The sequence below is a fragment of the Tachypleus tridentatus genome, chromosome 6 (genome assembly GCF_004210375.1).
Source record: "Tachypleus tridentatus isolate NWPU-2018 chromosome 6, ASM421037v1, whole genome shotgun sequence".
Classification (NCBI taxonomy): Eukaryota; Metazoa; Arthropoda; class Merostomata; order Xiphosura; family Limulidae; genus Tachypleus; species Tachypleus tridentatus.
In genome coordinates, this window is record NC_134830.1 from 114,130,466 (window position 1) to 114,155,159 (window position 24,694).

A 24,694-nucleotide genomic window follows, 5' to 3' on the forward strand; every position below is an offset into this window, starting at 1 on the left:
CGACTTCATTATTTTTGGGACTTTATTAACACCACTGCTTAGATACCCTGGCTTTGGTTAGCTCCTTCCAAACAGGGGTGGTTATACAATACTCATCTGCTTCTTACACAAACAGTTTATGTGGTTGCATTTTCTTGTTAACAGCTTAGGTGGTTTGATTTTCCACTTGGATAAAGTTTTCCTGTTACCTTCCTAATATTCTCATCTCCATTGGGACTATATATTCTACTCCTTGAATATATTCAATAGAGCTTTATGTTATTTATGCCATTGTGATTCACTAGTTTACTTCTGGCAAGGTTGAAGTACGTTTGGAGATGTGGCTTCTATGGAAGAACTTCTTCCTCTGGATGTGACACATTTGCAATCTTTTCAGGAAATTCTGCATGACCTTTTTGCTAGGGTTCATTTGAATCTTCCTCATAATTTTCCTCCTTCCCTCTTCACCTATATGCAATATTGGTTGATCATATCTACCATGCTCTTAAATTTACTGATTCCTTTAACTTGTCCAGATTTGTTTCTTTCCTTATGCTCATCTCCAAAGCTGATAGGTGTGAGTCAGACAGCAAAGAGGCTTCAAGATAGTGGCCTGTTGGTGAATCGTCTCACCATGTTAACACACTGGCACTTCCAGTAGTCCAACACACTTTAGTTCACTTTCTTCCTCTTGTTCAGATTTTTCTGATGTTTCATTCCAATTATTTGATTATGGTGGTTCATTTTACCTGCCAATAAGGCACTTTTTCATGTTCTCTTTGTGGCAGGCACTGGATCTCCCTTTTTGAGCCCACGTATTTAACATACATCTCCTGGCAGGTCACGTTCCAGGTGCTTTCATCCTCCCAGCTTGCCTAATACCATTTTTAAACTTTTATCTTTCCTAGGAGATTAAAGAGAATGAAGACATGCTGAGAGTCTCTGAAAATTCATTTCAGTTCCTGTTGTTGATATTCCACTTGCCCATGATTATATTGTGAAAAGAAAAATTAGGATAAATGTTGAAGGGATTTTTCATTATATAGGTAGATCATACTGTATAAAATTCTGGATAGATTGAAATACGAAGAATGCCATTACGCTTTTGTTAAACCAGTATTTTAAAATACCTTTTAGACTGCCGAAAATACCTTTTTTTCTCTAATTTCTGTGGTCATTTAACATTATTTTTGAAGATTTGATCTTAAGAGCCATTACTAAAAGCTATTTTTGAGAATACATTTTATTGAAATGTATAAATGTCTAGCAAAGAAAGGCATACTTTTCAAAATCGACAATTTAACAGTGTGCCTTCTTACTGCTAAATAAGTTGGACACAAACATGAATAGCGTGAATTCTTCCGTTGATATTAACACTAAATGAATGCTTTGTATGATCTAGAAATCTGTAAAAATATAATTTTCATCTAAGAAATGTGCTTTAATTTGTTTTTTATAGTTGCATGTAATACTTACTGTAAGAAAAAATGTTAAATTGAACAGTTAGGAAGAAAAAAATACATATATATTTGTTAATTTTCCTTATTGTATAGATATTTCTGTCTTTTGTTTATGAGAACTTAATTTGTCTGTCTCCCCCCATAGTGGCGCAGACGAATCTGAATGCTTCTAATACTAAAAATACCCATTTTGTGGATTCGTTGTTAAAAAGAAACAAGCAAGCAAACAAGAAATCTGTTTATTTCATCTCAAATATATGTAACATGAGGTTGTCTCCAGAGCTTTTGACTGTGGGCCAGGACGTGCTAAATTCCAGTTTTCACTCATTGGTGCGTTTTGCTGTGCCCAGTTAGTTTTTTGTTTTTTTTGTATATATGCATCCATGTGCCTTGTTTGTAGAAAAATGAGCAAAGATAATGTTGTGAAAGAAGCAAAAAAATGTAGTAATATTTAAGTATAGTGGTACCTTGGTTCTCGAACTTAATTCGTTCCAGAAGGCTGTTCGAAAACCGAATCAATTTTTCCCATAAGAAATACTGTAAATTAAATCAATCTGTTACAGACCTTCAAATATTACGCATTATGAAGAAGTTTAAGTAAAAATATTGCTTATTTATACCTGCATAATAATACTTACATGCATAAAGTCAACCACAAAAACTATAAACACAATAAAAAACAATAAATGAAAATTTAACTGCACTTTACCTGTGCTGAGGAGAGCTGATGGCGTAAGTGAAAGGTGGTGAGGAACGTGGAGAGTAGGATGGTTAGTATTGTTTGGAAGGGGAGTCACCCTCCATAAAAACGTCAGGTAACTCTCCTTCTGGGGCTCTTTCTCTTTTCTGTCTCTTTGCACCACTACAACCTGCTTGAGACTCACTGGACCTATTTCTCACTAAAAACTTGTCTAATGAGGTTTGTTTCTGCCTGGCACCCTCCTCATGTCTCACCACACTATGTATGCCCCTTCTCTTCCTAAATTTTTCAAACCACCCCTACTAGCTTTAAAAGCATCACTTGTATCAGCTCTTGTTCTAGGGGTGTTTTTCAGGTGGTCAGCATGCAACTGCTTTGCTTTCTCACAAATGATGGTCTCAGAAATGCTATCACCAGCTAACTGTTTTTCGTTTACCCAAATCAACAACAGGTTTTCTACCTCTTACATTGTTTTTTATCTTTGTTTCGTAAGCACTGTCACGCCTTTTACAACATCAGCTCCTTTGATGACCTCTTTATATTTCAGTATGGTGCAGACTGTTGACTTCGCCATACCAAACTGTGTAGCAGGTCAGAACACCACTTTCATACTTCGCGATGAGATATTTTTTCACTTCTATTGTGGCTCCAACAACTTTTCTTTTTGGTTTGCTGCTTTCATTATCCTTTTTTGACTCCATGGTGGCTTATTTAATCAGAATATTTAGAAAGAAAAGAAAAACGAGAACGTTCACAGCAGATTTTAGCGGGGGTGTGACTGAGCGACAGGTGCAGGTAAAATGTTTTAGGCAAGTTTGGCGTGGGCCGAAAATAGTCGAAGGGTCGTTCGTGTCATTAGTCGGGTTATTTCGGGGGTTCGGGCCAAGGCAGCTTGGTTCGGGAACCGAGTTTATGTTGAACAACCGAGACTTTTTTTCTCAAACAATATGTTCGAAAACTGAATTGTTCGAGAAGGGAGCCTCTCGAGAACCGAGGTGACACTGTATACTGGTAGAATATATATACGGATGATTGAAACTCAAGTATTAACCAACAAAGACAACAAAAGATAAGAAAGTTTTTATTTGACTTGAAGTACAGCAAAAATATCAGTCATGAATGCTAATCAAAACTCATCGAACATTGTATTTTGTATACTTTTGTATGATGGCATTGGAAGTAGAGATATTTCATTTTTTAGATTTATCAATAGCTATCTGTTAAAAGGATTGACAAGTTTGAAAAGCAGATATCCAATTCTAAAATAAGTAGAATTAATTAAAATCTATTTAAACTGTAAATTATGTTTTTAATGTTTAATTATGCGTTAGGTAGAGTGCACATGAATAACATCAATGAACTTTGGGTAACAGTAACATATAGACATGGTATATTAGTTATGAATGCAAGTAAGCAGTTAAGTTATTCATGAAATATTTAATGAGAGGTTATTAGATAGTGAATTAAAAGTTAATAAGGTGAAATATTCAGTATATTAATGATCTAACAGTTGGTGATCAGGTAAAGTTATCTAGTCCTTTTTTATTTTTTGTACCATTTATTATCAACCAAGGAGATTTCTATTAAATGTTATTACCACATTAGGTCTACAGCATTTTCAGGCTTTATGTTGAAAAGTGTGTTTGTAAAATTAGACCTACAGTTTGTGTTAAAGTGAATGCAATGGTAGCTCTAATTAATGAAGTAATAAAGTAACTTATTATGTAAACTGAACATGGCATTATTTTATCAAACAACTGAAATAAACCAGCTCAACAGGTGAATACATCACAACAGTATAAATTAGGTAATAGAAGTTGCATGTAATTTCTCACAAAGTACGGCATATTTGTTTAAAAGTAATTCTCTTTTTGTATGAGTTAACTATAAATTCTAAATCCATATGTAAATATGTACAGATAGATGTTTACAAATAATTGATAAATTTCTAAAAGAAAGGTTGTCATGACCCTCTCTTTCTGGGCTGCAGGGTGGCAACATGAGGCATCATATATGTGTTACATTGTGTAGTCTTTAGTCATGTAACAGCTAGGATAGTGAGATAGTTGAAAAAGTGCTGTTTCCTTGTCTGAATTATCAAGTGATGTGTATAAACACACACACACACTTGCATACTATAAATTTAAGAGAAAGTTTTCTTTTAATCACATAATTAACAGGACTGAATTGGTTTTGCAATCATTCATTGTTTATTGACACAGGGTATCTATCACACTGTAGTTGCTCAGTGAACAAAGTTTGACATGGTTTTTGTCAGTATTTATAATGCCTAATGCAACAACAGCTTCTACATCTGGAGTTGGTAGTTAGGAGCCAACAAAATACATTAAAAAAGTCTTTGTGACCCTTGCTATCTCACTTGCTGATTCATTTTCTCTAAGGCAAAACATTAAGTGTCTTGTCATCTTCTAATGTTTTTGCTTTTGGGTGAACTTCACAATATGCAGTGATAGAATTATCTTTTGTTTGAGTGCAGATGTATTGTGATATATATCTATAATTAGGTACCAGATGGGGCATATTGGTCCATCTCAGCTGTTCTATCCTATAAACTAAATAAAACTATTAAATAAGTAAATTGTTTTAAAAACTGTAAAGCCAGCTCTTATCATTCATACAGTTATTAAGCTTTTTCTTAAAATGAATTAAATTTATTGCCTACACAACATCCAAAGCCTACCCTCTTGTTAGAAAAACATAACTGTCTTAACTGAAGATGTCTTCTTCCTTGGCAGAATTACTATTTGTTTTCCAACTTTATTATTATTAACAATAAGTGTGAAAAAAAGATGATGCATCAACACTGTCCATTCACTTTACAATCTTAAACGCTTCAATCAGATCCCTTCTGACTGTTCTTTTTTCAAGAGAAGACAGTTCTGGAAATCTAAAGATATTCTCATATAACTCCTCCATCCCTAGTACTATTTTAGTAACCTTACTTTGAACCATTTCCAACAATTCAACATTATTCCTAGGGTTAGAAGCCCAAACCTTGACACAGTACTTGGTATGTACTCATCACTGACCTTTAAAATTATAACTTCTTTAGACTTCTATTACATTTATTATAATTAACAAATCTTGTCTGCTATTAATTTGTCTCATTCATTAAATGATCTAATTCCTTTTGTAAAACAGCAGCTTCCTCTTCACAGCTAGCAACACCCAATCCTTTACAAACAGCAAATTTCAGCAATTTATTGAACATTTCTTTATCTTTGTCATTTATGTAAATTAAAGAGAGCAAAGGTCACAGAACTGAACCCTGATCTAACCCACTTATGAAATTCATTCAGTTTGACTGAACTTTATAACAACCATCTGTTTTTTGATACCAGAGGTGGGTAGAGCACAGATAATACTTTGTGCATAATTTACACAACAAAACAATCTTCCATTCAGCCACTCTTCTTTCAAATTAGCTAACATATCTCCCACACCTATAAAAATAAGTTTGTTTTTATATTCATTATATGTGGCACATTGTTAAATGATTTCTGAAAATTCAGATACATAAAAGTTACATAAGTGTAAATATACTTCAAACTTATTTTATGAATGATATGAGATTAATAGCTGCATAATTACTGGGACAATTTTAATTTACCTCTCTTAAAAAGATTTCAAGGTCTTGCAAGAAATAACAAGAGGTTCACATATCCAATCATTAACCTCCTTTAAAACCCTTGTTTAAATATTACTTAGACCAGGAGACTTACTTTTCTTTAAACATTCCAGTTTTTTTGGTTTTTTTTATCAAGCTCAGAATTAATGCAATAATATTGTTCAACCTTGTTTCCATCTGTCAACTGTTCAACATGAGAAATGCTACTTAAATATCCATCATCAAAAACTGCAGAGAGAGTAGACTTTAATAACCCAGAAACCTCATCAATATCAGAGACAAGTCTAAAGGGTCCTGCACCCATTCTTACATTTTGTTTACCCTTACTGTTTATTTATATATTTAATGCAAACATGTTTTTCAAATACATTCTTTTTTGGTGTCATAATTACCTGTTTCACCAGCTTTCCTGATCTTCTATAATATTTTAAATCTCCCATAAAACCAGTTAATTTAAATTTTTCAAATTTGTGAGGCTTCTCAGGGGTCACATTTTTTGCTTTTAAGGGATACACCTAGGCCCACAAAACATGCATTTTTAGGGGTCAGTCCTATAGCTCATTGTAATGTTAATATTAGATTTGTTTTCAATATTGCGACTGAGCTTGAAGATATAATGTTGAATAATCACCTGCATTCACTCCTAATGATGCCAATTCTTTACAGCATAAGGGAAACACCAGAATATTGCAAATTTACAGAAGATCTTTTAGACAGTGAAAAGAAAGTTATTAAAGGTAAAATGAATTCAAATTATTCCAGTATATTTAGATAAGCTATAGCAATTTTCTGTAGCCATATATTCTTTACTGCCTTTCTCTCCAAGCCTGTATTTGATCCATCTTGGAGTCCTTTTTCTCTTTTCCCATCATTCAAGTTCATCCATCTTCATTTGTCTGCAAGTCATGGAGTGTTTGGCTACCTCAGATCTTTTGATCTTCAAGATCACAAACAACTGCTGTGGCTCTGTGGATAATATCTGCTTGTACTAGCTTCTTCTTTTCTTGTATATGTTTTCTGCTATTTACTTTCCTCCACACATCTTGGCTTAACCCTGCTATATGATATCTCTTATACAATAGACTGAAAACAATACAGTGCTTAGTAACTCAACTCCTTTGGTTTAATGACAAGTACATGCATGTAAGGTGGAATCTCACTGAAGACCAAAAACACTTCAAGTTCAGCCAAGACCTGACTAAAAGAAAAGATCAAGAAGTGATACAGTGTTAGAGACTACACAAGTGTATGGCTTAAGATAATATGCAGTGAACTGTGCTTTAATAATCACTAGTATAATTTGATTTGTCACATAGTAACATGTGAAAACTTAAGTGAGCTGAAACCCGATTTTAATGTGAAGCAGAAAAAACAAGTGGATAATGTGACTAAACATGAAAATAGTTCAAATCTAGAAAAAGATTACCATTTAAAATGTCATCCTACTTAATAAACCTTTTGATATCTGAGTTCACACAAACTGAGTCTCACCTACTTAGTAAAGGTTTAAGTATTATCACAAATCCAGGTTAAATGTAAAAGACTTTGAAAATCTCGCAATAGATACAGACATATCACTTAATGTTGTATCTGACTTTCTAACAAAGAATATATGCTCCAAAATCATTCAAATTTCTTCCAAGAACTACACCAGAAATGGAGATAAAAAGTTCAAGTAGATAGTATCTATAAAATGTAAAATTAAAAATTATAGTAATAACAAAAACAGACAAAGGTATCATGAGTATTATATTTGAAAAATAAAATTATAATGGTAAAATAAACTCATTTCTTGAACCTAATAGTTTCATGCTCATAAACGTAGACGCTACCATTACCTTCAACGATAATGTTAAATCTTTTATGAAGAACAGCAAAAGTGTACTTAATGAACACCAAAGTAAGTCGATAAGACTCATGAATCCTTACCTGCTGCATCTGTATGGTCTTCCAAGACTTCACTGAGCAAATATTCTTATGAGACGTGGTTTCTATACGGATGTTCATGTTTGCAAATTAGCACAGAAAAACGTATTTATTTTCAAAAATTTAACTGGTTTTAAACTTAATTTGGTATAAGAAACTCCCTGGAACTTGTAGAAAAAAATACAAAATGTAAAGATATTGAATAATGTCAACATTTTTTATTTTGATGTTCATAGTTTGTTCACCAGTATACCTGTTAGAAATGTAAAGTAACTGATATAGAAAAGTAAACTTTGTTCAAGCCCAGGAATTAAAAAAACAATAACTCCTTCAACTTTAATGACCAAATATATAAAGAGAATGATGGTTGAGCTATGGGTTCCCCCTGTCTCCTTTGGTTGCAGAAGTTTTCATGGATAATATAGAGAATAAATTGTGTATTAATGAAAATAATATGTAGTAAGTATAAGTAGAGATATGTTGATGATGTAATTTGTCGATGGAAAGGATCCAAACATCAACTCAACAATTTTGTAATTTTCTAAATTAACAAAACAAATTCATTAAACTTAATTTGGAATTTAGATAAAACACAATCATTAATTTTTGGATTTAAATATTGACATAACTAATGGTATACATCCCTTGAAAATATTCAGAAAACGAATTTATAATAATTCCATCATATATGCTTCTTCAAAACATCCAACATTACACAAGCTTGTCATTCATAGTGTGTTATACAAACTTATCACTGTACATTTGAAAATCATGAATATGAATTAAAAACTGTGAAAGTATTGCTGTTAACAGTTGTTATATAACAAAATTAACTAATACATTGTTTAAAATATTAATACATATAAATTTAGTCATTATATCCTGTACAAAATGACAATAAAAAAGAAATGATTTAAGATAAGCTACATCAGAAATCCTTCTCACAAAATATATAATACACTGAACAAATAAATCTGAAGACTATACTTCTCCTGTAAAATCAACCTATCAAAGATGTTATGCAACAAGACAGAAATGAGAAGTGCGGCAACACTGTTGTTTGCCAGTTAACATGTCAAAACTCTACAATAATGTATGTGTTTGTACATATAGATAAAATAGAATAGATAAAATTGCATAGAAACGAGAATTAAAGAAGAATCTAGAATCTGTAAATTAAGAAACATGGAATAAACCTTTGCATCTCATCTTAATGAAATTAAACACCAATTTGATCTAGAAAGAAATGGCAAAGTTTTACATATCTGTGAAAAAGATAAAAACTTGATAGTCTGGGAATTTGAGAAATAAGTGGAAGTTTGAAAGCAAATCCAGAAAAAATTCTATACAGCCAAAGCAACTGAACCTCCTACCCAATTCTTTCCACACTTGCCCATATGTGAATACCTATATCACTTTTGATATTATGATTATAATTATGATAATTATTTGATAATTATGATTGTAATAAATTATGTATTTGTGAGGTGTTCAATTACATCAATTCTGTAATTATGGTATTTCTTCAAGTATCATTTATCTAATTTATTACTGTACTATCAAGTTTAGTGATAATATCTTCTCCCTCTTGGAATCCACTCAGTGGTTAGTGTTGCCTCGCAGGATGCACTTCCATAAATATACATTGTGTTGGGAGGATAACAGTAAATATTAAACCCACCTCAATCTGGTTTCAGTGTCCACTGTTGAGATGAGATTTTCTGCAAGGCTACTGTAATGGCATATCTATCTATTTGTTGCTTTGCCTATTCCAGATTGTAACTTCCATTGACTATCATGGAAACATCCAGCACTATAGGAGTCCTTACTCATTTCTAAAGCTGTGTATATTGCATTTCACTCTCAGTTTTATGGTAAGCCATTGCATTTTTTCTAGAAAGCTTGTACAATGGCAAGTAACTATGTTGACCATTCCATGTAGCACACTGGCCACTCAAATACCAGGGATATTCAGACTCAGAAGACCTACACAGACCTAATGGTCATAAAGTTCTTTTACTGGAAAGAATGGCAGGGGTGTCCATGTCAATGAATTGCAGGTTAATCCTATTACAGTTGACCATCTGTATGGGGCAAAGTGTTGGAAAGGACATTAGTCCCCATTCTTGTATATATGATAAATAAACTGTACAGAGGAGTACATACGAAACAATATAGTCTTGTTTTGTGATACACATGCTACATCTTACACTCATCTGACTTATTGTGTGCAAATTCATGTTTATATATATATTCTGCCCATCTATATAAAGCATGGGCTCATTTTTGCATTCCTCATTCCATATTTCCATTCACGTAAAGAATACCTGAGAAGGATATGGTTCTCCACAAGTGTTGTTCCTCTAATAAACCCCTGCTTTTGAGTGTCACTTTCCATGGAGTTTCTTATTATGATACTTTCTCTGAACAAAGTGTATCTTGGTTTATTCTTCTGCTTTGGCCTTCCTACCACATGAATATTAGATTATGTGTATGATATGCAGTGAGGTAAGTGGATTGTTTTAGAAGTTAACATATTTTTTACCTGAACTTTATTTCAAATAGATATTTACCTCTCTGTAAACCTTCTTATTATTTCTACTAGCTTCTGGTCCATATTCTTGCCTGTTCTAAAAATCAAGTACAAGTACTTTTGGTGATATACTAGTGCATGTGGAGGATATATCATCCTCCTATTTCTTGAGAGTCATTGCTGTATGATGAGTACATCATGTACTCACTCAGTTCAAGATGCGAGTTGGGTGTAAAATAGTTGAAGGATAGTGGCATACACAAAATCTCAGGCACAAATGAAATGGAGTTAAGTATCTGTCAGAAATACATTTTATGTTAAGGAAAATGTTAATTTATTTATGGTGTGTTCAGGTGGTAATTTAAATTATTGACAGAAAGTATTAAGTATTAGTAGCATACAAATAATTGTTGATATAATTAGTATGAGATACAATTTTTGCAGAAAGTTGGTTGGTCGATTGGTTTAGTGCTTTACAGTGCAAAACAACTAGGTTATCTGTGCCCTTGGAGAAAGTGAGGAAGTAATAAAAAACTAACTTCAAGAGATTATGTGTCCATGTCTTTCTGTGCACACAGGATTGTGAACAGTGATTAGTGAAAATAAGCTGTTTTTTGCTTTTGAAATTTTAGTTTGATTTTAGTCAAATAAATTTGTTATTAATAGTATCATTGGTTGTAATTCAAAATATATATTAATATTGTGGGAGTGTGTTGGCCATTTAAAATTCTTATTGAATTATGTTTATGTACTTCATTTTTGTACAATCTTAACTGGCTTTTTTTTAGTTTATGGTAAATCAGTTTTTATCATTTTATGAATTACCTTTTGCACAAAACCTATATGCATATATTAGTAAAGGGGTATCAGTAGTGGCTCAAAATTTTTTTTATAGAAAAATGTGCTTTTGTAGGCTATTATTTCAATAGTGAAATTTCTGATACAATACATATCTACTTTCACACAACAGCTTTTCCCAATCTTCTGCTGTCTGCTAATGAAAAGAAATCCTTCTTTTTTGATGCACTAGACATTTCACTTCAAAAGCTCAAACTGCTTATTTAGTATTCATAGAGCATGTGACAATCCTCCACCAATAGAAGTACAACATGCCCTCCTAAAGTAGCTTGCTCCCTCTATATATTTCTACAGGTATCTCACTTTCTTTTTTGGCACGCTGTGATGTGTTTATCCTTTGCTTTTGATTTTGAACATTTCGTGTTATTTGTCTTTCACTACTACCTTATTAATTTTAAGTTTGCCTGAATAATTCTTGCATACAGGGTAAAATTGAGCATTGCTATATATATATATGTGTGTTATTCTGAAATATGCAATTGAAACAAATTTTTTAAAGTCAAGTTGTGTAATTTTCTACCCTTTTTGTGAATGATGAATGTGCAGTTTACTGTGATGTTTCTGAAGATACCATTTCATTACCCAAGCATGGGTATCAATGTTGTCTGTTGTGTTTCTGTGTGTGTGTAATATTATGTTAAATACTTGGTGAACCATCACTTATGGACTACCATAAGTAAAAGAGCAGAGAAGTGCTTCCCCTCCTTTGATTTAATAAATCAGGAGCACTTTGCTTGTCCAAATAAGGTTTTGCAGTCACCAATGGTACTTTGTCAGGTGTGACATTTCTCTAAACCCTCCACTGCCTGTTATCCCTTCCTTCATCAAGTAAAGCTTGGAAGTCCTTGCTACTTCTCAGTTGTTAGTTGTTGAGGTGGTGGACCATAACGATTTTTTTATGTATGTTGACCACATGCCATAACATTAGTTGTTACTACACTTGGTTGAAAAGAAATCTCCTGCCCTTCTGGAGTTTTGTTCCCAGAAGTGCTGAGGCAGGTGGGAACTGAACAAGCCATTGCTGGATTATCTTTGAAATACTGAATTCAGGTAGATAGCTGCTTGTTTCTGTGGTTGAGGCCAGTGGATGTATGGGCTTGGTAATTCTGGTTGCAGGATGTTTTCATTCACCTAGTTGGGCAAAAAGGACTTTGTTCATTTTGTAAGGATGGATGTAAGGGTTTTCTTTCCTGCTAAATTACGTTTCTGCTTATAATATCAGGCTAAGGATATCTCCCTATTCTTACAGTTCGATTGCAGCTTAGACATTAGCTTGCCCCCCCGTGGCTCACAGGTATGTCTGTGGACTTACAACGCTAAAAACCAGGTTTCAATACCCATGGTGGGCAGAGCACAGATAGCCCATTGAGTAGCTTTGTGCTTAATTCAAAAAACAAACAAATGACACTAGCTCATAACTCTGAATGTGGTATGTTGTTCTTTCTGTCTCTGTGTTTGATTTAGAAATTTGTCCAAGTTTTCTCTTTCCTTTCTTCTTCCTCATAATTCCAGTTACTTGAAATATAGCACTCAGTTTACTTTAATGTTGGGGTTGTTGTGTATATTATCCATTATCTGCTTGCCCTGACAACAGGTCTACTCTTGTTGTTTTGAATAGTGCTCTGCCTCATAATACCAATGATGGGACATGAATCTTCACCTGTAAACTTGGTATTGGGAATATGCCATTATATAGTTTCCTGTGGCCTTTTCGTTTAATAGACCCATCCTTGATGCCAACAATTTGACAACACTTCACTTCTTTGACAGTGAAGAATGTACATGTTCAACATATTATTTTGTTCACAAACAAATGTTCTTCCCATCTGTTGCAAGTACCAATGCTCAATTCTCCATGGATGCTTTCTACAGGGATCTCTCGTTTTTATATATATTACACTGTTCCTTCCACCTACTCAGTGTGGAATTTGAGCTTTTATATGAGTGGAGGTATGTATCATATTGGAATTTATCATTTTGCTACATTCAAAATAGATTTACAATAGATATACTGCAGCTATAATAAAGCCTTTTCAAATTTAAATCACAAACTGTATAATGGATATAAATCTGCTATGCCCATCACAGATATGAAAACCCTATTTTTTACACTTACCATTGAGCCAGTGGTGGGAGGGATAAAGGTAGGGTTAAAGAGCAAGCCACACACACCTCATTAGAAAACATCTCTACAAGATATTCTGCGGTCACTGGAGAAGAGTGTTCTTCTTCCTGTCCATGTTTTAGTATTTTCAGGTTAAATTAATTTCCTTAAGAGTTACATGATAGATTCTCATAATGGCAGAAGATACAAAAAAGATATTTATTACAAAGTAATTCTGTGTTCTCTGAGTAACTAAAGAAAATAAAATGTCTGAAATAAAATTAGTTTAAATACAGTCAACAATTTTTATTCATAAAACAAATACAAGTGTTTGTGCATGCTTTATATCACATATGATCATTTTTAGTGGTGCATAAAACTACATGCTCTTTAAACTTAACTTCCTTGGTTACATCATGTTTCAAACTGACAAAACCTTGCATTTCTGAAATAATGTTAAAGTCAAATTTATCCAGAGCAACTGGCAGTAACCTCATGACTGGACACTCCCATCAAAATGTGAGGGAGGTTGAAACTGTGATAGTTTCGAAAAGTTCTGTATGAAAACAAAAAGGTAGAAAATGCACAGTATGCATTCATACAATACATGCAAATATACTGTTAATATGCTTACTCAATGTCATTCAAATACGTCTTTCAGTACAATAGTTGCCAGACATTTAGATATGTTTGTTTGTTTTTTGAATTTTGCACAAAGCTACTTGAGGGCTATCTGGGCTAGCTGTCCCTAATTTAGCAATGTAAGACTACAGGGAAGGCAGCTAGTCATCACCACCCACTGCCAACTCTTGGACTACTCTTTTACCAATGAATAGTGGGATTGACCGTCACATTATAATACCCCCACGGCTGAAAGGGTGAGCATGTTGGTGCAATGGAGATTCAAACCCTTGACCCTTAGATTACGAGTCGAAGGCCTTAACCCACCTAGCTGTACAGGGCCATCATTTAGGTAAGAATATATATTTTCCTAGAGATAAATACTATTGTGCATATATAGGAATTTTAAATAAGATTAATTTTGTCTCTCATTTCAGTCTGCAATTCACAGCAACTATAATTAGAAACAGTAAATGCAGAACATTATTGTAATGGCAAATTCCGTGCCCCATGCCAGTTAGTATTTCTTCTAAGTAATTTCAGTAATGTATTATGTTTGAATTAAAAAGCTGTTTACAAAACCAAAAAGACAAATGTTTACTATATTTATAAAGTAAGTAAGTGTGTGTGTTATATAATTATGGTTTTCATTACCACATGCTGTGTGAAACAGAATTTGAAAGTTGTTCAGAAATCTTGTACTTGGATTTATACCAGTAATACTGAATGTTTCCTCAAGTGTATACACAAATATAACTGATCATAGTCTGTTTATCATTGGTTCAGTTGTAAATATTTTATAAGCTGCAAATATCACATTTAAACTAATTTTTTCTAAAATATGTAAATATTTTCAAATATGACTTATTTTTCATTACACTTCTAATATAATGTTTTTAATCCATAATTGAGAAACCAAACTTTCAAACAACTGATAAAAGAAATGATTACATGCCTGAAACTGAAAAATCTAAAAACAGCACACTGTTACTTTGCATTGATATTTATAATAAATGAAATACTTTTGTATGAGGCAATTTCAGGCTGGATGTGATTAATAAAAATCTATTCTATATGTAGTATATCTTCCATGTTCATACAAAATTTTACTCAAATTAATGGATTTCTTGGATCTGTACAATTTCAATTAATATACAGTTGAATAAACTATTTACAATTCATGGGTTTTACAAAATATTGAAAACACCTGTTAATTTCAGCATTTCACTTCTTAAGTGGAGTTGGTCCTTTATGAACAGACAATACAGCATTAAAAAGATGTAGAATTAGTGAATAAAGCTGTTTTACATCAGGCCATGATAATTTTTTACTATTTATTATAATTGTTGAAGAGACACAGATTCTGAAAATGTGCATCAAGATTCATTTTCAGGAACAGACGATAGACACTCTAATATGTAAATTTGAGGAATGTGATTGTTGCATTAAATACCCAAACTGTTCCACCTGTTCTTTGAATGATTCTAACAATTTCAGAAGTATGAACTGGTACACTGTCCTTCTGAAACATACAAGCTTTATTTTGGAATAAAATGATTATAACATATTTTAAATAACCATTTTGTATCACTTTACCTTTCAGTGACATAACATCATAGACCTAAACTATTCTATATAGCTACCCACACTGCAACAGGGTCTCCAAACTGCATAAGATATTCAAGGATCGAAGCATGTTGAGGTTTTCATGCAAGGGGTGTAAAAGTTGATTCATGTTTTGAAACCATATACTTTGATGCTTTTTATGTTCTTTTAGAACTGTTCATATTGTGTTTTATATATTGAATCATTCAGTTTATCTTGAAAGAAGTTGCTTGTACCTTACAACAAATCATGTGTTTCTTGGATCTTGCTCTGACAACATTAACGAAGTTACAAAATTGTTAAGTGTGATGTTCCTAATTACTTTAAAAGCAAAATTCTGTTTACACATCATCAAATGCACCATTTTAGTACCTGTTAGATGATATTCTGTAAACAACTACATGATTTATACAGACTCGCTTAGTTTCTACTAGCCCTGGAATTCAATCACGTTGGTTCACAACCTGTACCAAAAAAAAAATGATTTTATGTAAGCTTAATGGTATTAATTGCTAAAGTAACACATAATAGACATTTGACAACTAAACTTCAGTCAATAGCTGTATTTTTCAGATAATATCTTATTTAAGGTGTAATGTGTGGCTAGTGGTTGTATGTCTGTTAAGAACTACTTGCCAGTTGTACTATCTAAATCTATATGATTTATCTTAAGAAGCTATACCTGGTCTGACAACATTTGTTTTTAATTCACACTGAGAACAGTAAAAAACAATTTATAGATCATTACTATCACAAATTCTCCAGTTACAGAATGAACATATAAGTGTATATTCTGGAGTAATTTGTTGCTTCTTATTTTGAAACTGTATTGTTGTGTGTTAATTATTATCCCAATTATTATTATTCATTATATGTTGTTTTATCACTCAATGTTTGCCCCAACCCCAATAATTTTGTATGATTCACGACATGTAATGCTAAACATTTGGATTTTAATTCCTGTAATGAACAGTAGTTGTGTTTAAAATAGACTATCATGTTTTACAGCATATAAGACATTTTTCCCCACCAATAAAAACGTCTAAAAACATCCTGAATGTAAGAGTTCAAATGAAAGAAAATGTGTTTGTTTTAACATTTACAAAATTTTCTGTTACTTTAAAAGCAGTGCTTGCCATATTTTAAACAACAAATCCATGATTGTATAATTTCTGTAATCTTCATTAACAGTAAATATTTTTATTTCAAACTAGATACCACTCAGTGTTGATATATTTCAACTGTGTAAGTGTCTTCATGTTTGAGATTAAGAAATTGTTATACTACTTGTAAACACGGATACATGTGATACTAAAGACATACTAAGAACACTGACTTGATTCCTTTATGTCACGACTATTGTAACTAAAATTTCCTATTTATTTAAACTAAATGAATTTCTTCTCAACAAAACATTGTTAAAATTGACATGAAATACTGCATACATTTTTCCATGTGACATGGCTGGATGATTTGGGCACTAAACTCGTAAGTTGTGGGTTATGATTTGTAATTCCATCACCAAGCATAAAATTTGCAACAGCCCATTTCTTGTCTTGTTGATAAAAGTTGGCTGTGATTTAAGTTGACTAGTTATCTTCCTATTATCACTTCTAAATTAGGAATGGCAAGTGCAGATAAACCTCAAGTAGTTTTCAACAAAACCATTTTTTTACTCAAAGGACATCTGTCAAAAAAAATATTAAAGTGCTTTCATGTGAAATTTTTAACAGTTGCAAGCTAGTTTTAAAGCATTCACTCACAATATTGATTTTTTTTTTTTTTTCAAATTTATTTCCTCTAAAATGGAAATCTTCATTTTTGGATGCAGATATTTCCAGAAAAAAAACATGTTTTTTCTTTTAACTTTCCAAGTATTAATTTAGTTTGCAGTGAATTAAAGAAAATAAATAAAATACTCCTCTTGTATACAAGAAAATAAATTTATGGAAATTTTTGTGACTTTTGACATCATTGCAGTAGATTTCAAAAGCGTTACTGAAACTCTCAGCAAAAAGCTTTTCTTATGTATCTTGCACTTCTACTTCATTCCCCACCTTCTAAGCCATCAAGACTTGTTTGTGTCAATATTCGAAACAGATTGATCCATTTCTCTTTATCATCTACTTTTATCCAGCTTTTCTGGATGCCAGGCCACATTGGGATTTGCAAGAATGAGCCTGTTGATACTAAAGTTAACTATATCTGCTCTAGTGAAATCACTGTTGTGCATATTTCATACGTGGACTATTGCCCTGTAATAAAGGGTGACCTCTGCACCATTTGGAAGTCGATTTACAGTGAGCAACTTGATAACAAGCTTTTCCAGATGAAACCATCTATTAGATTTTGGCCGTCTTCTTTCCGTAAGAATCAGAAGGAGAAACTGGTCATAGTTTTTTAACTTATCGTTTTCTTTTATCTGGTACTGATGCACCAATGTTTGGTCTGTGTGACACTCAAGTCATGATAGCCAACACTTGACTGTCATGCTGTCATTATGACCATGAGCAATGGCACCATTTTTCGACCACAATTTTACCGTTTGTGTTGGCCAGAATCATTGGATATGGTGACACTGTTCACCTTACAAACGTTTTTAATTTTTCAAGGACCATTGGCCTTTTTAATTCTGTTACTTAGAACTTTTAACTATCCAATTGTATTCTTGAAAGAAATTGTGCAATTTTCTCTATTTTAGGAAAGTGATGAAAATTATCCCAGTAATTATAAACTCATTAGTTTGTTTTTGTTTGTTTTTGAATTTCGCACAAAGCTACTCGAGGGCTATCTGTGCTAGCCGTCCCTAATTTAGTAGTGTAAGACTAGAGGGAAGGCAGCTAGTCATCACCACCCACCGCCAACTCTTGGGTTACTCTTTTACCAACAACGAATAGTGGGATTGACCATCACATTATAATGCCCCCACGACTGGGAGGGCGAGCATGTTTGGCGCGACGGGGATGCGAACCCGCGACCCTCAGATTACGAGTCGCACGCCTTAACACGCTTGACCATGCCGGGCCAAACTCATTAGTCTAACATCAGTTGTGGGAAAAGTTTTGAAAAAATCTGTTTAAAGAAGCAGTGAGAAGTCAATTTTATTGGATTGATAGCATCATTAATCAAGAATAATCTTGCCTTATAAAACTTTTGGCATTGTTTGGAAACAGGGGCGTAGATCGTGGAGGGGATGGGGGATATACATCACCTCTTTAATTTTAGGTGAGGAGTATGGTGCATACAATCATCCCCCCTACAGTTTGGTCTGTTGTATTGTTTTATTGCATCACAGGCCTACAAATTATTTGTTTGTTTTTGTGATTCTCATTAATTACATAATTAGGCCTAGATGTAGGATTTTTCAGTAGCTGAAATCAATATCTTTAATATAGGCGTGCTTCTAAGTTTTTCGATCTAAGCGATAGTTCGTAAGTATCAGTCAGTAGGCCTAAGTGTACATGCAAGGCTTGCAAGCACTATCACAGAATATATCTATGTCTTGTACATAGTGCAAGATTAAGTAAAATTTTCATCACAACAGATTGAACACATGAAATTCGAAAATATTACTCCCAAGCGTAAACTCCTGTGATCTAGATCTGGCAGGCCATTTGCAGCTTGTAGCTTCATCAATTTTAATGCTATTTTGTGCAGTTTTCCTACGCCATTTGTTCTTATACATGTCTAGCTGGTTTTATTGTCGAATGCCTTACTCTCCTTAGCTGCCGAATCCGCTGACCATAGTGTATGTTTAATGTACAGTTAATGACAGGTTCGGGGTGCTCGGATCCAGATGCGCCATACATCACCCCCCTCTGCTCCCTTTAGTATGAGCCTGGATTTTACAACTGGGCTCATTAGACATGTGTTTGTGGCCCTCATTAATCCATGAAATTTCAGATTATTACTGCCCTCTAATAAAGAGCTGGTGCTTTTATGGTAAAAGAACAATATGTTCTCTTATCATTGATAGTAAAATATTGTATTTTCTTGTATAATTAGAACACAAAAGGAGCGATTTCAATGGCCTGAAGCCTCTACTCGAATTTTATTGCTAGTTTTTGTTTAGGTGTTTTTTTTAATAGACGTGTTTATAGACATTATATCACAATGTGTTTGCCTTTTGATGATCTTTAACAGGAATATAATATATTTGTGATTGTTTAAGTATTTTTCGAAAAACTTGCAATTACTTGTGTTGTAACTAGCATACATTATTGTCCCAGTGATGCCCAGGCGATGAGTCGGCTCAGTAGTCACTGTGAGGTTCGCGTGTTTGACTTAAATACATTGTACAATTCAGTCCTATTTCCATTCTGTTCTATCTTCGTTCGTTGTACGTTAGAATTTTTCAATAAAGACTGTATTTTAGCCTGTTGAGTCATCTGGGAAACATTCCAATTATGACAAGCAAGCGTCTGAAACTTTCCGATATTAGACAGTTCTGCAAGCCAATTAATAGTACTACAAGTGACAATGCAGATGCAGTTGATCCAACAACCTCAAGCAAAGGAATAGAAACTTGCCATACAGAGGAAATACAATGTTCATCAGAGGACCAGTCTGAAAATGCTTGTGCAACTATTGCACATCATGAACCACCAGATAATTGTGAAACAAGTTTGTGCTGTAATGAAAAATCTGACACTCCACAGACACAGCATGGAAAGCCATATCATCCAGATGCACAATTAATACCATGGCAATGTGCAGGGCAAGTGGTTTGATGAGTTTCCATGGCTGCACTACAACAATCAGACTCAAAAACTCGTATGCCTTCATTGTGCCAAGGCGGAAAATAGAGGTCTTTTTTACAAAGAAATTGGAGAGGCCAGTGGAGTATACCTTCATATCCACTGGTTTTTGCAACTGGAAAAAGGCAAAACAGAAATTCCATGAACACCAATCCTCCTCTCAGCACAGATTCGCAATATATCCAGAAGGTTCCTGCAGTTAATGAAGCTCCTGGAAGAGGAATATCCTCAGTTGACGTCCTACTTGTCAAAGAAAACCACATTCACATCACCCCAGGCTCAGAATGAAATAATGGAGATGTTCAGCTATCAAATACTGAGGAACATAGCACACGAAGTGCAGCAAAGTAAAATCTTTGCATTAATGGTTGATGGCACTCAAGATGTTACAGGTGCCAAATAGGGAGCAATATGTGTATGATACGTAGATGAGAATCTTGACGTCCATGAGATAGTTCTTGGTTTGTCCAGTGTTTCCAATACAACTGGTGAAACAATATCCTCGACTATACTTGATGTACTGACTAGATTCAATTTACCACTGTCAGGATTAAGAGCACAAACTTATGATGGAGCCGCTAACATGAGTGGTGGATAAAGTGGATGCCAGGCAAAAATAAAAGAGAAGCAACCATCAGCTGTGCTTTTTCACTGCAGAGCACACAAGGCTAATTTAATAATGCAGCATGCAGTTGAAGCTTGTGAATGTGTTCAAGATTCTATCCAGTGGGTACATGAACTTGGTGTCTTGCTTCAGAGGTCAGGCAAAAACAAGACTATTTTTGAAAATATTGTATCGTAAGATAGCCACAATGGTCCAGTTAAATACATCCGCCCACTGCGTCCAAAACCCTGGTTGTGCCACCTATCTGCAATTATATGTGCTAATTATCACTATAGTGACATTGTTGATTCTTTGTCTGAATTAGCAAATGAAAAATCAGATGTAGCAGTGAAAGAACAAGGTCTGCTGGACAGATTTGACAAAGGAAAGAGAGTTTTAAGATTGTTGATGGCTCAGCATTCATTAGCTACATTAGAGGAACTAAACCGTGCATAACAAGCAAAATCAGCGACAGTATCTGACGTGAATGAAGCATCTGCAATGACAGTTGAGTAATTTCAGGTATTCTGAACAGAGGAAAATTACAACAAGATATTTGATGAAGCTGAGAAAAAGGTAACTTCCCCGAAGAAAAACATTTGCTTCCCTAGTCATCTGTGGTATGTGAATGTTTATTACCGATAAAATGTTATTGAAACATATACAAAATTTGAGATGGCCTTTTAAATGGAATTTTATTGAAGGACTATAACTGCACGTGACACGAAAATGACGAAATATGAGCTGCACATCTGAATTACGTCATGTCTTTGATCATGTGGCTACAGGAGTGTGACTCTGGAGTTAGAATCCCGTTCTTTTCGATACAAAGTGCTCTCATTATGCATCATATTTCCATCATTTCTGTATTTTCTAACATATAAGAAAATAAACCTCATACAAATTTGAAACAACTGGGTATATACATTTCACTGTGTCATTTTCCCTTAGGAAGCTCCTCAGTATTTCAGCGGTATGTCTGCAGACTCACAACACTAAAAACCAGGCTGTGTAAGTATGTGCTTTACTACAAAGTAACCCTTTGTGAGGAAATCCTACATATAAAAGATTAATTGTGTGCAAACAGTATCAGGAAAATCATTCACGTTTGTCAAGTGCACTTTTTCATGTGAACACAATTTTATGTTGGCGGGAAACCGGAAACTATTATAATATTGAACATACTTATGAACAGGGTCGGGTCATTAACTGTCCATTTGAATGGATAGATTTTGATAAATGCTTGTTAATTTTTTTTACTTGACCATTAACATTATAAGAGCAAGTTAATTACTACTAGCAAATAAATTTGTCACATTATAGAGTGAAATATAGCTTACTAATGAATTACCTACATTGATAAGGCTTTGAAAGTCGTCAGGTGTTGTACTCGTATTTCTGGTAGAAGCCACAACCTTCGTGTTGTGACAGAGTATTTTACTGAACTACAATTTTATTTAATAACCCTTTCTCTTCGAATAAGTAAAAGTGCGCATATTACAGCATTTTGGTTCTATTCAAAATTTAATTAAACTACTTTATTGTCAATGCTTATTAATAGAGTAGCTATTAAACATAATTTAACGACCGAATTTTAATAACAGAAAAGTTTCAGTTTTGTATTTTTTAAAAGTATATATAAATGCTGAACTTCTCTTATTGTATATAGCATGATTTTTGTTTAGTCTAAACCTATTTCAGCATTTTCTGCTATCTTGTAAGGCGTTGTAAATTCCTTTGGAATTTCGTATTTACTTTATATATATATATATATATATATATATCTCCAAGCTAAACTCTTTTTCTAAAGAGAATTTTACTACAAATACAACTTTTGCTTTAAGGAGATATAAGTAATAAATTACTTAAATTACTGGTTAAATACCATGCCTTACAATGAGCATGCAGATTTCAGATCTTGTCATAAATTTTCGTTGGCGTTTGCTGTTGTGTGACCTGTAACCAATAAAAAGGCAGAGGTTTGACGGAACTGACAGCTATATGGTCTAAATGTCTGTGAGAGTGGAATAATAGTTTGGACTTCAGAGCGTCGTTTTCTTCAATCTTGCACTTGGGGCTCTGCTTGACCATCTATGAGAATAATTTTATGCCATTTCTATGTTAGTTGTTCGTTCGTTTTTAGTTCGATACAAAGCGACACAATGGACTTTCTGTGCTCTGCTCACCACGGATATAAAAACCTGATTTCTAGTGGTAAAAGTCCACAAACAACAAGCTGCTGTGCCACTGGGAGGTGGGGGATGTGTTAGTTAGAAAACTAGATAACTGTGTAAGGTTCAGGGCATTCTATTTTATGTTTGGGAAATTATTTCGCATTCAGAATTCAATAAAAAATTTCTGAAGCCACATTACTAATACGTTATTGTAATTTTATGTTATCTGCAGCCGTTCTAGAAAGAAAACATTGTAATATGAATTTATTTTGTATTTATGTGGTGGTTAGAATATCAGTAAAAATTACCGAGCGTGTATACATTACATACACCTAGCCTTATATGATATACGAAAGTAATATATAAAGCATGACTGCACTATATATGCAGTCTATATAGTTGCACGTTATGCATTTATTTAAAACTAATTGACAAACATTTAACAATATAGTAGAGTTGGTGATTAAAACAGTATTATTTTTTTTTAGAAATATGGAATAATTCTGTTTCTAGCGATAATTTACCACCAATACAGCTTTGGGAGTGATCCCTCAGAGATGAGGGAAAGGACAACCTAACATCAGGAGTAGAGGCATTGAGAGATACCTATTCCGCCACCGGCTTACATACCCAAAGTGAAACCCGTGCAACTGACCATGCTACGACTGGAGGAAGTAGCCGAATCACTCCGGTGAACGAGATAAGTAATATTACCTCGCATTGCGAGGAGACTGTTAGCCGTACCACTTCGGTAGATGGTACCTACCCAATTAGCGACAGTCGCTGAACCACTCAGCTGGACACCTGAAGTTATATACTCTCGGCCTAGCGAGTAAAATGACAGCCATATCACTGCGGTGAATGACCATTATGAATCTAAAAAAGAAACAGGCTTCAATATGGAATGGATAGGCACAACAGTGTTTGTTGACTACCCGTAAGAAAAATGGTATGTGGCCTGTGTCTACACGAGTTTATGCCTTCTTACAAGTTTACAGCCCATTTGGCAAATAAGCATAACTTGTTGGCACAAGCACGATGAAAATACTATGGAAAAGATGATGGTAACAATCACGCTATCAGTTGTCATGTTCCAAAATGTCCCTATCGGTGAACTTTCACGTTCGCAGCAAATTCTAACAGCTTCAGCTGCGAGATCTGCAAAACGAAATTTAAGACCAGGTGAGACTTAGTTTGAGAGATATTAGTATCCTACCATCAGAAATGCTGAACTAATATTATCTCAAGGAGTCAGGTCGCCGTCAATGCACATTTGTCGGATAATGTGGTTCGAGGAAGAAATACAAATCCTTTGGTATGTGGAAGTAGTATACTCGTGTCGTAAGAATATCAATGTTCTCTGTGCGAGACATCTTCGTGGAAAGGCTCCTATGCAAGTCTCGGATAAGCGCCACGATTTCCATAAAGTAAAACCATCTGTCCAGGTTGATTCAAATAATATCATGAGTCGTGGAGATTCGGATAATACCAAACTGGGAAGAGATACTTCTCCCTGAACAACGTTCTCAATTCTGTTCTTATCTCAATCAACTGAGAGATCGGAAGGGATTCAATGAAGCAAGGTGACAGGAGGTATTAATTGTAACCAAACAATGGGTTGACAAGCTTTCCCATTCACAGGAGTCTTGGAACAATGAGAGAACTTCGAAGCAGGTAATTAAAAAAAAAAAAATTGCCAGAAGATCATACAAGAGACGTCTCCA

At 34.0% G+C, this 24,694-nt stretch overlaps 1 long non-coding RNA gene across 1 annotated transcript in view; it reads left to right on the top strand.

Moving 5' to 3' along the window:
* Positions 1–3,269: 3,269 nt before the first annotated feature.
* Positions 3,270–24,694, top strand: part of LOC143253354 (uncharacterized) — a 90,281-nt gene continuing 68,856 nt past the window's right edge. The window contains exons 1-2 of the long non-coding RNA XR_013029519.1: positions 3,270–3,660; positions 6,455–6,525. This is a non-coding gene — a long non-coding RNA (uncharacterized LOC143253354). The remainder of the gene's footprint in view (positions 3,661–6,454; positions 6,526–24,694) is intronic.